The sequence below is a fragment of the Danio rerio genome, chromosome 20 (genome assembly GCF_052040795.2).
Source record: "Danio rerio strain M-AB ecotype USA chromosome 20, GRCz13ab, whole genome shotgun sequence".
Lineage (NCBI taxonomy): Eukaryota > Metazoa > Chordata > Actinopteri > Cypriniformes > Danionidae > Danio > Danio rerio.
In genome coordinates this window covers 53293685-53309609 of record NC_141040.1, presented here as the reverse complement: position 1 = coordinate 53309609, position 15925 = coordinate 53293685, and the positions used below count along the sequence as shown (strand labels likewise).

Below are 15925 nucleotides of genomic sequence, written 5' to 3'. Positions count from 1 at the left end.
TGCACGTATGCTTCAGCGCTCAGATGTCTTGCTCAAAGGCTCGATGATGTAAGCTCAAAATAACAAACCTCCCGTTCTGAACCCGAAACCCCTTCTGGGCTTTGAACCTGTGACCTTTGTGCTTTCAGCCCTGATCTTTGACCAATAAGCCACCACCACCCACAAGCTCTCCTGGCTCAACGTATTGGGTTACTGTTACTTGTTCAAATAAGCAAGAGGTCAGATTGGTGGAGCTCAACCAATCAATCACTGACACCACTGAGGGTTTGGAGTCAGACGGTTTCAATTTAAACCATCGGGACCAATCAAATGAAAGAGTCACTAGCTGGCGGAGTAAATCTCTTTTAGTGATCTCAAAATAAACAATGGTGGATGAAGCTCACAAAATAGCCAAGTAGAAGTACCAACTATTCCTCTACAAGAAGTATAAGTTCAAATAACTTGAGCCAAAAATAGTAACTTTTTTTATTCAATTAATTAGTAAAATTACTCACTGATGAATGTTTATTTCGCAAGTTGAATTGTCACACTCTAATAACCACACTGATAATCAATGATATTTCAAGTGAAGACTTGAAACCACATTCATACACTGAACACAGTGTTCAGATCGGTTTGTAAAAACAATGAACTGTTTACTGGACACACAATTGTTTATTCTGAACGGATCATTTGAATCAGTGAGTTATTTATCGGAGACTCATTCAGAATGGATCATTTGAATCGGTGAGTTATTTACCAGAGACTAACTCTGAACGGATCATTTGAATCAGTGAGTTATTTATCGGAGACTCATTCTGAATGGATCATTTGAATCGGTGAGTTATTTACCAGAGACTCACTCTGAATGGATCATTTGAACCAGTGAGTTGTTTACCAAAGACTCACTCTGAATGGATCATTTGAACCAGTGAGTTGTTTACCAAAGACTCACTCTGAATGGATCATTTGAATCAGCAAGTTGTTTACCAGAGACTCACTTTGAATGGATCATTTGAATCAGTGTGTTGTTTACTGGAGACTCATTCTGAAGGGATCATTAAAATCAGTGAGCTGTTTACTAGACACCCACACCAAATGGATCATATGAATCAATGAGTTGATTACCGGAGACTCATTCTGAACAAATCATTGGAATCAGTGAGTTGTTTACCAGAGATGTATTCCGAACGGATCATTTGAATCAGTGAGTTGTTTACCAGAGACTCACTTTGAATGGATCATTTGAAGCAGTGAGTTGTTTACTGGAGACTCATTCTGAACGGATCATTTAAATCACTGAGCTGTTTACTAGACACCCACACCGAATGGATCATATATGAATCAATGAGTTGATTACCGGAGACTCATTCTGAACAAATCATTGGAATCAGTGAGTTGTTTACCAGATATGTACTCCGAACGGATCATTTAAATCAATGAGTGGTTTACCAGAGACTCACTCTGAACATATCAACTAACTCAGTGAATTGTTTACTAGAGGCTCGTTCTAAAAAGATCATTTAAATCAGTAAGTTGTTTACAAGAGACTCACTCTAAACAGATTGTTTGAATCATCAAGTTGTTTGCGGAAGACTCACTCTGAACAGATCATTGGAGTCAGCGAGATGTTTACCGGAGACTCACTCTGAACGGATCATTTAAATCAATGAGTTGATTATGGAAGACTCACTCTGAACAGATCATTTGAATCATCAAGTAGTTACGGGAGACTCACTCTGAACAGATCATTGTAATCAGTTAATTGTTACTAGAGACTCACTCTGAACAGATCATTTGAATCATCAAGTTGTTTACAGGAGACTCACTCTGAACAGATAGGCTAGGCTGGAGTTGAAAACGGAGCCATCAAGCCGGACAGCTGGACACTTCGGGCTCAAAGTTGCAGCAGTCATGATGACCGATCACATAGCTGAACGGACCATTTGACTCAGTGATTTGTTCACCTGGGACTCACTCTGAATGGATTATTTGAAAAGTGAGTTGTTTACTGAAGATTCACTCTGAACAGATCTCTTGAATCAGTGAGTTGTTTACCAGAGACTCACTCTGAATGGCTCATTGGAATCAGTGAGTTGTTTACCACAGACTTACTCTGAACAAATCATTTGGATCAGTAAGTTATTTACCGAAGACTCACTCTGAACAGATCATTGGACTCATTGAGTTATTTACCGAAAACTCGCTCTGAACGGATCATTGGAATCAGTGAGTTGTTTACCGAAGACTCACTCTGAACGGATCATTTGAATTAGTGAGTTGTTTACCTAATACTCACTCTGAATGGATCATTTGAATCAGTGAATCATTTACTGTACAATCACTTTAAACGGATCATTTGAATCAGTGAATTGTTTTCCGGAGACTCACTGTGAACAGATCAGTGAATCATTTACTAGAGGCTCATTCTGAGTTTATCATTTGAATCAGTGAGTTGTTGACTCTTGAACAGATGCCAGTCCAATTTACAAATTAATTGTTCAATGCAATTTAAGAGTCGATTAACCAGGTTGAATGATAAGATTCTGCTTGTTCATGACTTATCACCACTATCTCATCTCTGAGCAAGTGACAATTTCTCTACTTCAAAATAATCTTACTCAGCTTTATTCAGGAAATGTAGTGTTTATAGAGTTTATAAGCTTCTCCAATGAAGTACAGGCACATAAAGTGAAGTTACTGTCCACCACTGTGAATAAACCATCATTCAAGCGTGTGTTAAGTGTGATAGTTATTCTTTCAGTCATTTCTAGCATGAGTTAGCGAGCAGAGAATCAAAACTCTCCCTTTTCCCTGGGGAGCGATTGGAGATTTATTGTTAAATCCCCTTAAAATAATAACATAGCTATATATTTCCTTTTCTTAAGATCTGAGAAACCTAGATTTACTTCCAAGGACATTTCATGCCAAACGTTTCAATCATCTGAGTGAAAGACAAGACAGCAAACAGTTCTCAGAAAGAGAGATGATCATAAACAAATGCTCTTTCAAAGAAACCCTGGTCTGTGTTCAGCCACAGCTCTTTGCTCCTCACCCTTGGGAATGTTTAATGAAAGACTAACGTTAAGAGAAATACAAATGGATGAGCGCAGAGGGAAAGTTTATTGCTCATGAGGTTGCTTTTGCTCACACACTTTAGTTGATGGAGTCCACTGTCACGTTCTTTTATAGCATCGACTTTACAATGTTCCTCGGGAGAAAAAAAAAAGCCAAATTAATTAAACGGATATACCAAATTGAATATAAATATATATATATATATATATATATATATATATATATATATATATATATATATATATATATATATATATATATATATATATATATATATATATATATATATGAGCAATATCACACGAGTAGCAGTGCGATATGGCTGTATATCGGCACTGGTGGGAGGCGTGCGTTAGTACGAGGCCACAGGCCAAGTGCATTAGTGCCCCCACCAGTGCCGATATACAGCCATATCGCACTGCTACGAAGGTGATATTGCGTTTATACAACAGTTTGACGACATAATTGTGTATATAAAAACAAAAATCAAATGTGGACAGTCTCAAAATCCCTTTTGTATGAGGAACTACTTTCTTCCGCCTTTGGATTCAAATCATAAGCTGTTAAAACAGTTAAAAGTATCTTTTAAACTTTAGATCTGTAGTGTCTGCATTTTGCTGGCTGTATGTGTGCGGAGTAATACACAAACTGTAAAGAGGCTGTAAGAGTTCTAATATTACAGAATATCGCACGGCTTTCAGCCAATCAGATTTGAGAACCATACAGAACTGTTGTATAAATAAATAAATATATATAAATAAATAAATATAAATAAATAAATATATATAAATAAATAAATAAATATATAAATATATATATATATATATATATATATATATATATATATATATATATATATATATATATATATATATACACACACACACACACACACACACTATACTATACATTATACATGTATAAATTATATATGTATAAATAAATAAATATAAATAAATAAATATATATAAATAAATAAATAAATATATAAATATATATATATATATATATATATATATATATATATATATATATATATATATATATATATATATATATATATATATATATATATACACACACACACACACACACACTATACTATACATTATACATGTATATGTATGTATTATATCATCTTTGCGTAAAATTACAAAAAATGATTTACTGCCAGAGATGGCAAAAGTACACACATCCTTTACTCATGTAGAAGTACAGATACTCATGTTTAAAACGACTCATGTAAAAAAGTTGAAGTACTGACTACACTTTTGTACTCAAGTAAAAGTAAAGAAGTACATCCTGAAAAAGCTACTTAAGTGATGCAACAATACAGTTAGCCCACGTTTCAATACATACCTCCGTTTTTTAACACTGTTTTTGGTTCGGTTCTCATGGCTTGACACGTGTTTTTTTTTTTTTTTTTGTGTTTTTAATCTATAGGCAATAGGAAAAGTAAAAAAGGAGAAAAAAAAAAAAACGATTCATTGCAATACTCATTTTGTTTTACTTAAAAGCCAAGAAAAGTACAGTAGTTCCAAGTGTATAGTATAAAAAAAATAACAGTGAAATCTCACAGCTGCTGGTAGCCCATGTTCAAACTGGGGAACACATAAAATCATACACTTTAAAAATAAACATGCATGTGAAGTTAATAAAGATAAATTGGCCATTTCAAATAAACATATTTGTACTTCAGTACATTTTTTGTACTTCAGTAAACATGAATAAACCATCTTAATTATTTCGGTGCTGAATAAATGCGAGACTGTAGTCTGTAACGCGGATTGAGTGCTTTTATAAGATGACAAAAGCCAATCCAATCACTTTAGCAGTAAACACCTGCACTGCCCTGCTGAAAAATCCAGCTTAAACCAGCCTAGGCTGGTTGGCTGGTAGGCTGGTTTTAGCTGGTTGACCAGGCTGGTTTTAGAGGGGTTTTGGCCACTTCCAGGCTGGTTTCCAGCCATTTCCAGCCTGGTCTTAGCTGGTCAGTCTGGAAAATGACCGGCCAAATCCAGCTAAAAACCAGCTTGACCAGCCTGGTTGAAGCTGGATATAGCTGGTTTTGGCTGGACTCCCAGCTTGGCTAGGCTGGTCAAGCTGGTTTTAGCTGGTCATTTCCCAGCCTGACCAGCTAAGACCAGGCTGGAAATGGCTGGAAACCAGCCTGGAGGTGGCCAAAACCCCTCTAAAAGCAGCCTGGTCGACCAGCTAAAACCAGCCAACCAGCCTAGGCTGGTTTAAGCTGGATTTTTTAGCAGGGTTTGTTATTTTGTGTTTCTCTCGAAACCAGTGGGGTATGTTTGCTTGAAAGATTCAGCGAGGGAAAGGCAATTCACAAGCGCGTATTGTGTTGTGGATGTCGTACAGAATACTTCAATATTATATTGAGAACCGTGGCATCCCTAATAAAAAGTATTCATTACTACAACTTGCCATTTTGCATGTGCTATCAAATTCCATTAAAACAACACTCGTCCATCAAGACTGCAAAAAATGCATTTACTACCATATATATATATATATATATATATATATATATATATATATATATATATATATATTTTTTTTTTTTTTTTTTTTTTTTTTTTTTTTTTTTTTACAATAACAGTTTTTCAACACAGATAAAAAAAAAAATAAAAAATAAAAAACAAGATAAATGTTCTTGAGAAAATACTAAAAGAAATCAAAACAAAGTGACATTTGGAGACTTTGTTGTTGTTTTAAAAATTGAAGTCACTTTAAGCTTTTGGGGCAAACAAAAACTGACATCATAAATCATTTTACTTCACAAGTAATTCTAATCTTGATTTACGATTGTTTACTGCAAAGCACAAATTAACTGTGAGACTTTTAATTTTGCACTATATGTTGCTGGACTACACAACCACACTTTAATTTTTACTGTGCTTGATCAAAAGCATAATAGATATCAATGGTTCGATCATAAACTGGTGAAAATGCTGTAAAATAAAGTATAATCAATCTTACAGGCTTTCAATGATTCACCTCCTGAAGCATCTTCAGCATTCGTTGTCATGTTCAAAAGTCTGTTGGTGAGACACAGTGGCGCTTCCGGAGAATCACTGTTGTCTGCTTTTAATTACGTCCTTGTTGTTTTCAGCTGTCTAAATCTAGGAGTGAACTCTCCAGCTGTGAGTCGGTTTGAACCCTACATGGGCCAGAGAAGAGTCAAACTTTGAACTACATCCGGTAACTAAACCTTAGACATGGAAAAAAATGATCAGTAAGCAGACTGGAAAAGCTATTGCAATTGCATGTGTTGTGCTTTAACTCATTTGAAATCTGCTTTAGACTAAAATTTGTCTGTGATCGTCACCAATCGAATCCTATTTGCTCTACAATTTTACCCCATAATAACATCATATTTTCTTTTTTGTAGTGTCTGTTGCATTAATAATGCAGCTTTTTGGGGTCAGAAACAAATGAAAAAAGCAGCTCCACATTCATCTAGCCTCTGTTTGCCAGACTAAACCAATTTGTGCTTAAGCGGCATCAAGTCATGTTTATTCCAACTTCAGCAACTCCAGAGATGTGAACAAAAGTGCCAATCTCCTTAGTGGACTAGTTTTTGACGTAGCGCGTTGATGTGTATGATCACATTGGCGCTCTTTGTTTAGCCAAGAGGCAATAAGCGTTGGCAAAAAGTACAAACAAAAAGCATCCTGGTGTGCATGGGTCTTAGTACACACCAAGCCGACACCAAACAAGTATCACAGACGAAAACTAACACCTGTTAGTTACTTTATCGTCTTGCATCTGGTCTCGCCTGGACCATTGCCATCCTCCGTTTAGTCACAAGCCAATGAATGTTGTTGAAAAGGACAGAAGAAAAAAAATCCCTTGTGCATGGGTCTTAGGGCCACTACACAATAAGCCGACGCCAAAGAACTAAACTGATAAAACCCAACTGTGTTGTCACCTCGTGTCTGGTTTCAGTTGGACCAAAAACTGCCCGTGAACACACCAAACAGACGGCAGTTGACTGATTTTGAAGCGCATGTTCTGTGCCTGCATGAGAGGATATGTCTTAAGACACACCAAGCCGACACCAAGAAAATATCACAGACAAAACCTAACTGTGTTGTTGCCGCGTGTCTGGTCTCATCTGGACCAAAAAGCTGCCTGTGAACACACCAAAAGGACAACAGTGGACTGATTTAACAGCATACGTTCTGTGCCTGCATGGGAGGATGCGTCTTAGTACACTCCAAGCCGACGGCAAACAAATAACAAAGACGAAACCTAATGTTGTTGTTGTCTTGCATCTGGTCTTGTGTGGCTTATCGGCGCCCTCTGTTATGTCACAAGGTATTAAGCGTTGGCAAAAAATACAAACAAAAATCATTGCATTGTACATGGGTCTTAGGGCCGGTACATACCAAGCCGACACCAAGCAAATATCACTGTCAAAACCTAACTGTGTTGTCGTCTCGCATCAGTTCTCATCTGGTCAAATGATGCCCTCTGTTAAGTCAGAAGGCAATAAAATGGTGAAAAGCACAAACAAAAACCCTCCCAGTGGGCATGGGTCTTAGGGCCAGTACAGACCAAGCCGAGGGCAATAAACTAAACCGATAAAACCCATAAAACCCAACTGTGTTGTCGCCTCGTGTCTGGTTCCAGTTGGACCAAAAAGCTGCCCATGAACACACCAAACAGACGGCAGCTGACTGATTTAATAGTGCAAGTTCTGTGCCTGCATGAGAGGATGTGTTTTAGTACACACCAAGCAAATATCACATGCCTAACTGTGTTGTCGCCTCATGTCTGGTCTCATCTGGTCCAATGGCGCCCTCTGTTTAGTCACAAGGCAATAAGTGTTTAGCAAAAATTAAAAAGAAAATGCATCCTGCTCTACATGGGTCTTAGGGCCAGTACACAGTTAGCAGACACCAAGGAACTAGTGCCGACAAAACCCAACTGTTGTCGTCTTGTGTCTGCTCTCATCTGGACAAAAAGCTGCCTGTGAACACACCAAACAGACGGAAGCTAACTGATTTAATAGCGCATGTTCTGTGCCTGAATGGGAGGATGTGTCTTAGTACACACCAAGCTGACACCAAGCAAATATCACAGGTGAAACCTAACTGTGTTGTCGTCTCGCATCTGGTCTCATCTGGACCATTGGCGCCCTCTGTTAAGTCACAAGGCAATAAATTGGTGAAAAGCACAAACGAAAAGCATTGCATTGTGCAGGGGTCTCAGGGCTGGTACAGACCAAGCCGAAGCCAAAGAATTAGTGCAGACAAAACCCAACTGTGTTGTCGTCTTGTGTCTGCTCTTGTCTGCATCAAAAAGCTGCCCGTGAACACACCAAACAGACGGCAGCTGACTGATTTAGTAGCGCATGTTCTGTGCCTGCATGGGAGGATGTGTCTTAGTACACACCAAGCCGACACCAAGCAAGTATCACAGACGAAACATAACTGTGTTGTTGTCTCGCATCTGGTCTCTCCTGGACCACTGGCACCCTTTGCCAAGTCACAAGGCACTAAACGTCGGTGAAAAGCACAAACAAAAAGCATTGCATTGTGCATGGGTCTTAAGGCCTGTACAAACCAAGCCGACGCCAAAAAAACAGCGCCGACAAAACCCAATTGTGTTGTCGCCTCGTGTCTGGTCTCATCTGGACCAAAGAGCTGCCCGTGAACACACTAAACTGATGGCAGCCAACTGATTCTATAGTGTGTGTTCTGCGCCAGCGTGGGAGAACGTGTCTTTCCAGACCGCAGGGGCCAGTATCTGTCTTCTTGGTCAGAAGTGCAAACCGGGAACTTTTGATGCATACATACAAAGTGTGAACAAAGCAGCGTTCAGAACCATTATCACAGTAATTGTCACTCACCACAGAGGAACTCGCTCTTCCACAAAACAGACGGCAGCTGACTGATTTAATAGCGCATGTTCTGTGCCTGCATGGGAGGATGTGTCTTAGTACACACCAAGCTGACACCAAGCAAATATCACAGGTGAAACCTAACTGTGTTGTCGTCTCGCATCTGGTCTCATCTGGACCATTGGCGCCCTCTGTTAAGTCACAAGGCAATAAATTGGTGTAAAGCACAAACGAAAAGCATCCCGGTGTGCAGGGGTCTCAGGGCTGGTACAGACCAAGCCGACGCCAAAGAATTAGTGCCGACAAAACCCAACTGTGTTGTCGTCTTGTGTCTGCTCTTGTCTGCATCAAAAAGCTGCCCGTGAACACACCAAACAGACGGCAGCTAACTGATTTAATAGCCCATGTTATGTGCCTGCATAGGGGGATGTGTCTTAGTACACACCAAGCCGACACCAAGCAAGTATCACAGACGACACCTAACTGTGTTGTCGTCTTGCATCTGGTCTCTCCTGGACCACTGGCGCCCTTTGCTAAGTCACAAGGCACTAAACGTCGGTGAAAAGCACAAACAAAAAGCATTGCATTGTGCATGGGTCTTAAGGCCTGTACAAACCAAGCCGACGCCAAAAAAACAGCGCCGACAAAACCCAATTGTGTTGTCGCCTCGTGTCTGGTCTCATCTGGACCAAAGAGCTGCCCGTGAACACACTAAACTGATGGCAGCCAACTGATTCTATAGTGTGTGTTCTGCGCCAGTGTGGGAGAACGTGTCTTTCCAGACCGCAGGGGCCAGTATCTGTCTTCTTGGTCAGAAGTGCAAACCGGGAACTTTTGATGCATACATACAAAGTGTGAACAAAGCAGCGTTCAGAACCATTATCACAGTAATTGTCACTCACCACAGAGGAACTCGCTCTTCCACAAAACAGACGGCAGCTGACTGATTTTATAGCGCATGTTGTGTGCCTGCATGGGAGGATGTGTCTTAGTACACACCAAGCTGACACCAAGCAAATATCACAGGTGAAACCTAACTGTGTTGTCGTCTCGCATCTGGTCTCATCTGGACCATTGGCGCCCTCTGTTAAGTCACAAGGCAATAAATAGGTGAAAAGCACAAACGAAAAGCATCCCGTTGTGCAGGGGTCTCAGGGCTGGTACAGACCAAGCCGACGCCAAAGAATTAGTGCCGACAAAACCCAACTGTGTTGTCGTCTTGTGTCTGCTCTTGTCTGCATCAAAAAGCTGCCCGTGAACACACCAAACAGACGGCAGCTAACTGATTTAATAGCCCATGTTCTGTGCCTGCATAGGGGGATGTGTCTTAGTACACACCAAAGCCGACACCAAACAAATATCACAGACGACACCTAACTGTGTTGTCGTCTTGCATCTGGTCTCTCCTGGACCACTGGCGCCCTTTGCTAAGTCACAAGGCACTAAACGTCAGTGAAAAGCACAAACAAAAAGCATTGCATTGTGCATGGGTCTTAAGGCCTGTACAAACCAAGCCGACGCCAAAAAAACAGCGCCGACAAAACCCAATTGTGTTGTCACCTCGTGTCTGGTCTCATCTGGACCAAAGAGCTGCCCGTGAACACACTAAACTGATGGCAGCCAACTGATTCTATAGTGTGTGTTCTGCGCCAGCGTGGGAGAACGTGTCTTTCCAGACCGCAGGGGCCAGTATCTGTCTTCTTGGTCAGAAGTGCAAACCGGGAACTTCTGATGCATGCATACAAAGTATGAACAAAGCAGCGTTCAGAATCTCAGTATCACAGTAATTGTCACTCACCACGGAGGAACTCGCTCCTGCAAATATGTCTGATAATAAGGTAAGGTCTAAGGTCCTTCACGGTCACACTCGGGCTCTGATTTGTTGCTGATCAATCAATCAGATCACTCTCCTTTACCTGGTGGACAACACCAATTGAACATGCTGAATTGGGCCAACGGGATCAGACATCAACCTAACGAGAGGCAACATGGAAAACATCAAACAAAGTCCAATGGCTGATCATCAACTTGATGTGTCCCGGCCCTTAAAAGTTGTAACAATTCTTGCAAATTTCTCCTTTTGCGTTTCAAGGAAAGCACATATGTTTGGAGCAACATGATTGTAAGCAAATGACAGTATTTCATTTTTGGATGAACTTGAATGTTTCCTCAGCATCATTATCTGTTGCAAAGTATTACTCACTGATGTCAGACGCACATCAGAAAGAAGCCAAAACTAAACCTTAAACAGAAGTTATGCATAACATAGGCAACTTTCTCAAATGAGTTAGAGAGCGAGTGATTGGAAGGGTCGGTGATCATTCATCACGCACATTCTTTCATTCCCATCTCGGCCGTTCATGGATGACACAGCGTATTTCCAGTCAAACGGAGGCTGTAGGAAACCCGTGGAGAGGCTGACTGACTGTCTGAGAACTCATAAACTACCCATGATAAGCATGTTCAGGATCAGTTAGTTTGTTGGCAACTCACCACGGATTCCTAAAATGCGCTGTCTTCAGGAGCTGGAAATGAACCCTTCAGGGATTTGCCCTCTGTTGCCCTCTCCAAGGAAAACTGCATTTTTTTTCCAGCAGAGACTCGTCCAAGACCTGTTAAATATGACCAGTTTTTTCCCCATGTTTTAGCTCTCGCTGTAAATCAAGTCTGACTGTCAGGGTTACGTCATTTCTGGGCTAAATGATAGTCAGATATGATCTTTGACCTTTCCCTGAATGGTGCCCTTATAGACATGGAGAAGCACACAAAAGAGATGCTCAATTATATTTCGGCGTGTTCTACAGACAACGTGAGTGCTGTTTGCCTGAGGAAACTCACAGCTGCAGCAGGGTGTTGTGGGTAATTGCAACAGGGTGTTACGGAAGATTGCTAGAGCTTTGCTATTGTGTTCTTGCTGATTTTGAAACTGCTGCAAGTGCACTGTGGATGGTTCTCACCATTTGTGGTGAGGTGCAGTTGATAGGTTGCTTTGGCTGTTGTTTAATGTGTGGTTTCTAGGGAGTTGCTAGAATGTTTTTGTTGATTTTTAACATGTTACATTGGTGTAGGGCTAGCGCAATCGCCTCACAGCAAGAATTTCACTGGTTCGAGCCCTGGCTTGGTCAGTTGACATTTCTGTGTGGAGTTTGCATGTTCTCCCCGTGTTTGTGTGGGTTTACTCTGGGTGCTTCAGTTTTCCCCACAAGTCCAAAGACATTTGGTTTAGGTGAATTGGGTAGGCTAAATTGTCCGTAGTGTATGTGTGGGGTAGAGAGTGTATGGATGTTTCCCAGTAATGGGTTTCAGTTGGATGGGCATCCGCTGCGTGAAACATATTCTGGATAAGATGTGGCAACCCTAGATTAATAAAGTTACTAAGCTGAAAAGAAAATGAATGAATGAATACATTGGAGTAGGTAGGGTATTGCTAAGGTGTTCTGCTAGGTGTTTAATATGTGGTTGCTAGGGTGTTCTGGCTGACTTTGCTACTGGAGTGTTATAGCTGGTTTCTAACCATACCCATCAACCCTCCCATTTTTCCCGGGAGTCTCCTGTGTTTTACAATTCTATCATTCTATCATCCCGTTAAGGTATTTCCCCCTATTTCTCCCGTATTTTTATTCTTTCAATGAAGTGTGGCAATAAACATCAAAGAGCCGATCCTCCCTATACGCAACCCATACTGCCGAACCAGCAGGGACATGCCTTGCTCTTAAATGTGTATCTATTCTGTGCTTTCATTTTATTTAGCCATGAAAACATTTAGAAATAAATATAAAAAATGCGGGACTCCCTTCCTTTCCATTACAGGCGTTGTTGCCCCTCTTATGCAATTTTCAAACCAGTCTGTTAATGTAGCTGTGCGTGACTAGATTCTCTACACACGATTTGAGCCATATTGCGCCAGACTGCACACCACACACTGATTGGTGGAGTGGAGACAGTGATGAAGCTAATTATGATATGGGGATGGTTAGGAGGCCATGATGGACAGGGCCAGTGGGCAGAATTTTGGCAGATCCAGTTACTGACCAGACGCACCCCTGCTTATATGTCGATATTGTAAGTTTTCTTTTAAACAACAAATTTGGTCTTAAATGAGCATAAAAAGTTAGGAAAGCAATCGAATGCTTACATTATAGATCCTTGCATTTTTAAAGTGACACCGCTTATTTAATGTATTAAAATAAAATTAAAATCTAAATGAGAGATTCATTCGCTGCTCTTAAATCAGAATGTTTAAATTATACATTGAAGAAAAGGTTAATAAGTTTTTATAACTTGATTCAGTTTCTTCATAATAATAGATATTAATGTTAATAAGCTAAACTGATTAAATTAATTAATAATCTGAAAATAACATTACTAACTGTTTCAATGGTTTACTTACAATGAAACGGCTTGAGGTGCATAGAGAAGGGGAGGGGGGGTTTGGCTGGGGTAGGGGACTCTTATTTTTACATCCTAATGTTGACAGGTATGTTTCTAACATGCAGTTGTTGATAGGACTTGTTGGCTAATCTTAAATATATTTAAACAATATATTCTGGCTGGTGTTTAATTTGTGATGGGTGGATTGTTCTGTTTATTAATCATTGTTATGCATTTGCTATGAGTCTATGTCATGAGGAAGTTTTTGTCATATGCTGCTTTGCATTTACTAGGACATCACAGCAGTTTTTTTTTTTTTTCATTCAGGGGTGCCTTTCTGAAAACTATTGTTAGCCAACTAAGGTTGCAAGTTTCGTTGTTACAAACAGCTGATTTGGCGTTTCCCAAATTCATCGCTCCAACGAACATTCGCAAATTGTTTCGCAAACTTGTATGCTTTCATTTACACCTCTGGAGCTGTCGTTCGAAACAGTTTCTAACATTTAAACTTGGAATGATTAAAACATCATTAAAGTCATCTCTCCTGGGTGTAATTTGCTTTCAAAGCATTTTTAAACAGTTCAATTTTAGCAATCTTTATGTTTACAATTGTGCTTCCTTTGCAGTGCACTTTGAAAACATTGATGCCATTTTGAACAAAGAGGTGGCTCATGATGAAAACTATAGGTGTCCTATTATTTAAAAGCAGAATTTATGTTACGTTTCCATAGTTTGTGAAAACAAAATTTAAAACATAACATACGCTATAATAATAATCAATCATCATCATCATTAATATTATTATTAAAGTAGGATTTTTTAAATTTCCTAATAAATAATAAATATAAATTTCATTTCTTAATAAACTGCCTCATTATTTATTTATTGATTTATATTATTTAAATATTATTTGAGCATACGTGTCAGCTTTTGTAAGTGATTTTATGTTTTAGAATAGAATACATTTACAATACATATATTTCACTTAATATGGAAAGCGAGTGCAGGTTTTTACCAAAACTATGATTGGATTCTTTTAAAATGCTTGTGCATGTAAAACAACATCATTTGCACAAAGAAATTATGGGGTTCTCTAAAGAAGTTGTTACCACATTATGGGCGTTTTACGTTATAACTAACTTGGTTTAAATGATGGATCTGCGACAGAGAAGCTACGGGTTTTGGGAAACACTCATCACTACATCGCTCATTTCCCAAACTATGCATCGTACTATGATAGTTCACCCGTGAGTTATGTCTTTGTTTGGGAAATGCACCCTTGATTTGCATTTGCTCTGATAGCTAGAATGTTCTGTATGGTTAAACGAGTGTTTCATGGACTAAAACAGAGTTGCTAATGGATATTTAACACATTGCGATGAGGTTTTAGGTTTGTTCAAGCAAGCACTAGGGCATGGTACCCAGAGGGCATTTAAAGCTGGAGTTTAAGGAGTGGCATGCATGTTGAGAGAATTTGACATCAGTGGTATTTATGAGATATAATGGGCCCCGTATGAGATATAAACATATTTTATCAGCAAATTAAAACAAACATTATCATAGCAGCAGCTTTACAACCAAGAATGACGTATTGCCAGGCTTTATTCACAATTTCCAGCGCAGCGGCAGCAGCTGCGAGAGAGAGAGAGAGAGAGAGAGAAAGAGAGCAGCAAATGTGGGTCATTCCCCATACTCTTGGTTTTCAGACCCCCAGACGGAGGTATGCGCGGGCGATCTTGTTTAAAGAAAACCTCTGGGTGGGATGACAACAGCAGACGGTTTTTCCATGACTCCCCAAAGAGAGCGTGAGCTGTCCCGGCCAGGAGAACACATCATCACCGCAGGCCAGAGCAAGGTTACGTGTGCTTGTTTGTCTGAAACAAATGAGAACTTTCCTACTGGCTACTCCGGTTTATGACATCACTTTGCAGCAAATCGCCCAAGCCATGATGACTAATCTAATTTGTACACGATAACGAATGTAAGCTATGAAAACGTTCGAATGAGGGACGTCGAGCAGATGTGATAACTCGCTAATGTATTCCGTCTGAATTGACCCTTCGTTGGCTCATTGCTTTATGTAAGATTGTAAAACAAATTACTGAAATGGGGAAACAACGAAGCATTGGTAACTATAGTCATGGCCCATTTAAGCATTTAATAATTCCCATCGATAACGTCGATACGTGCTAGTTTTCCAAATCCATAAATCCGCTATTGTCCTCTCTGATTGCAGGATAAACAGTAGGCAAACAAAAGCCAGGAGATCTGAGCAACTACACAAATCACATCCTGTCTATGGTTTTAGGTCAGAAATATGCAAACACAGATGCGGATGTTTGCCCAACACATTGCTTGCGCGTGATCCCATTGCTCATGCATCAACATGAACCACAGTATGCAAATCTTTGTAGTTGAGTAATGTGATGGATTTCCAAGGACATTCGCAAAAAATGGATCATGCTTGGATCATTCAATAAAGGCATTTCAAAACTAGGGATGCAACAATTAACCGGTTTCACTATTAACCGCGCTTTAATTTGTCACGGTTAATCGTAATGGCTTCTCAACACCGTGTTTCTGCACGGACCAAAACTGCGGCAACTAGGGTTGTAACGGTATGAATTTTTTACG

General features: G+C 39.8%; 1 long non-coding RNA gene across 4 annotated transcripts in view; it reads right to left on the bottom strand.

Annotated features, from left to right (window-relative positions):
* The window catches only part of LOC137488601 (uncharacterized), a 234019-nt gene that overhangs the window by 205953 nt on the left and 12141 nt on the right, over window positions 1–15925 (bottom strand). Inside the window, exon 2 of one of the 4 annotated variants that reach the window (XR_015519085.1) lies at window positions 11414–11532. The exons of the other annotated variants lie outside the window; for them this stretch is intronic. This is a non-coding gene — a long non-coding RNA (uncharacterized LOC137488601). The remainder of the gene's footprint in view (window positions 1–11413; window positions 11533–15925) is intronic. 4 annotated transcript variants of the gene reach the window in all.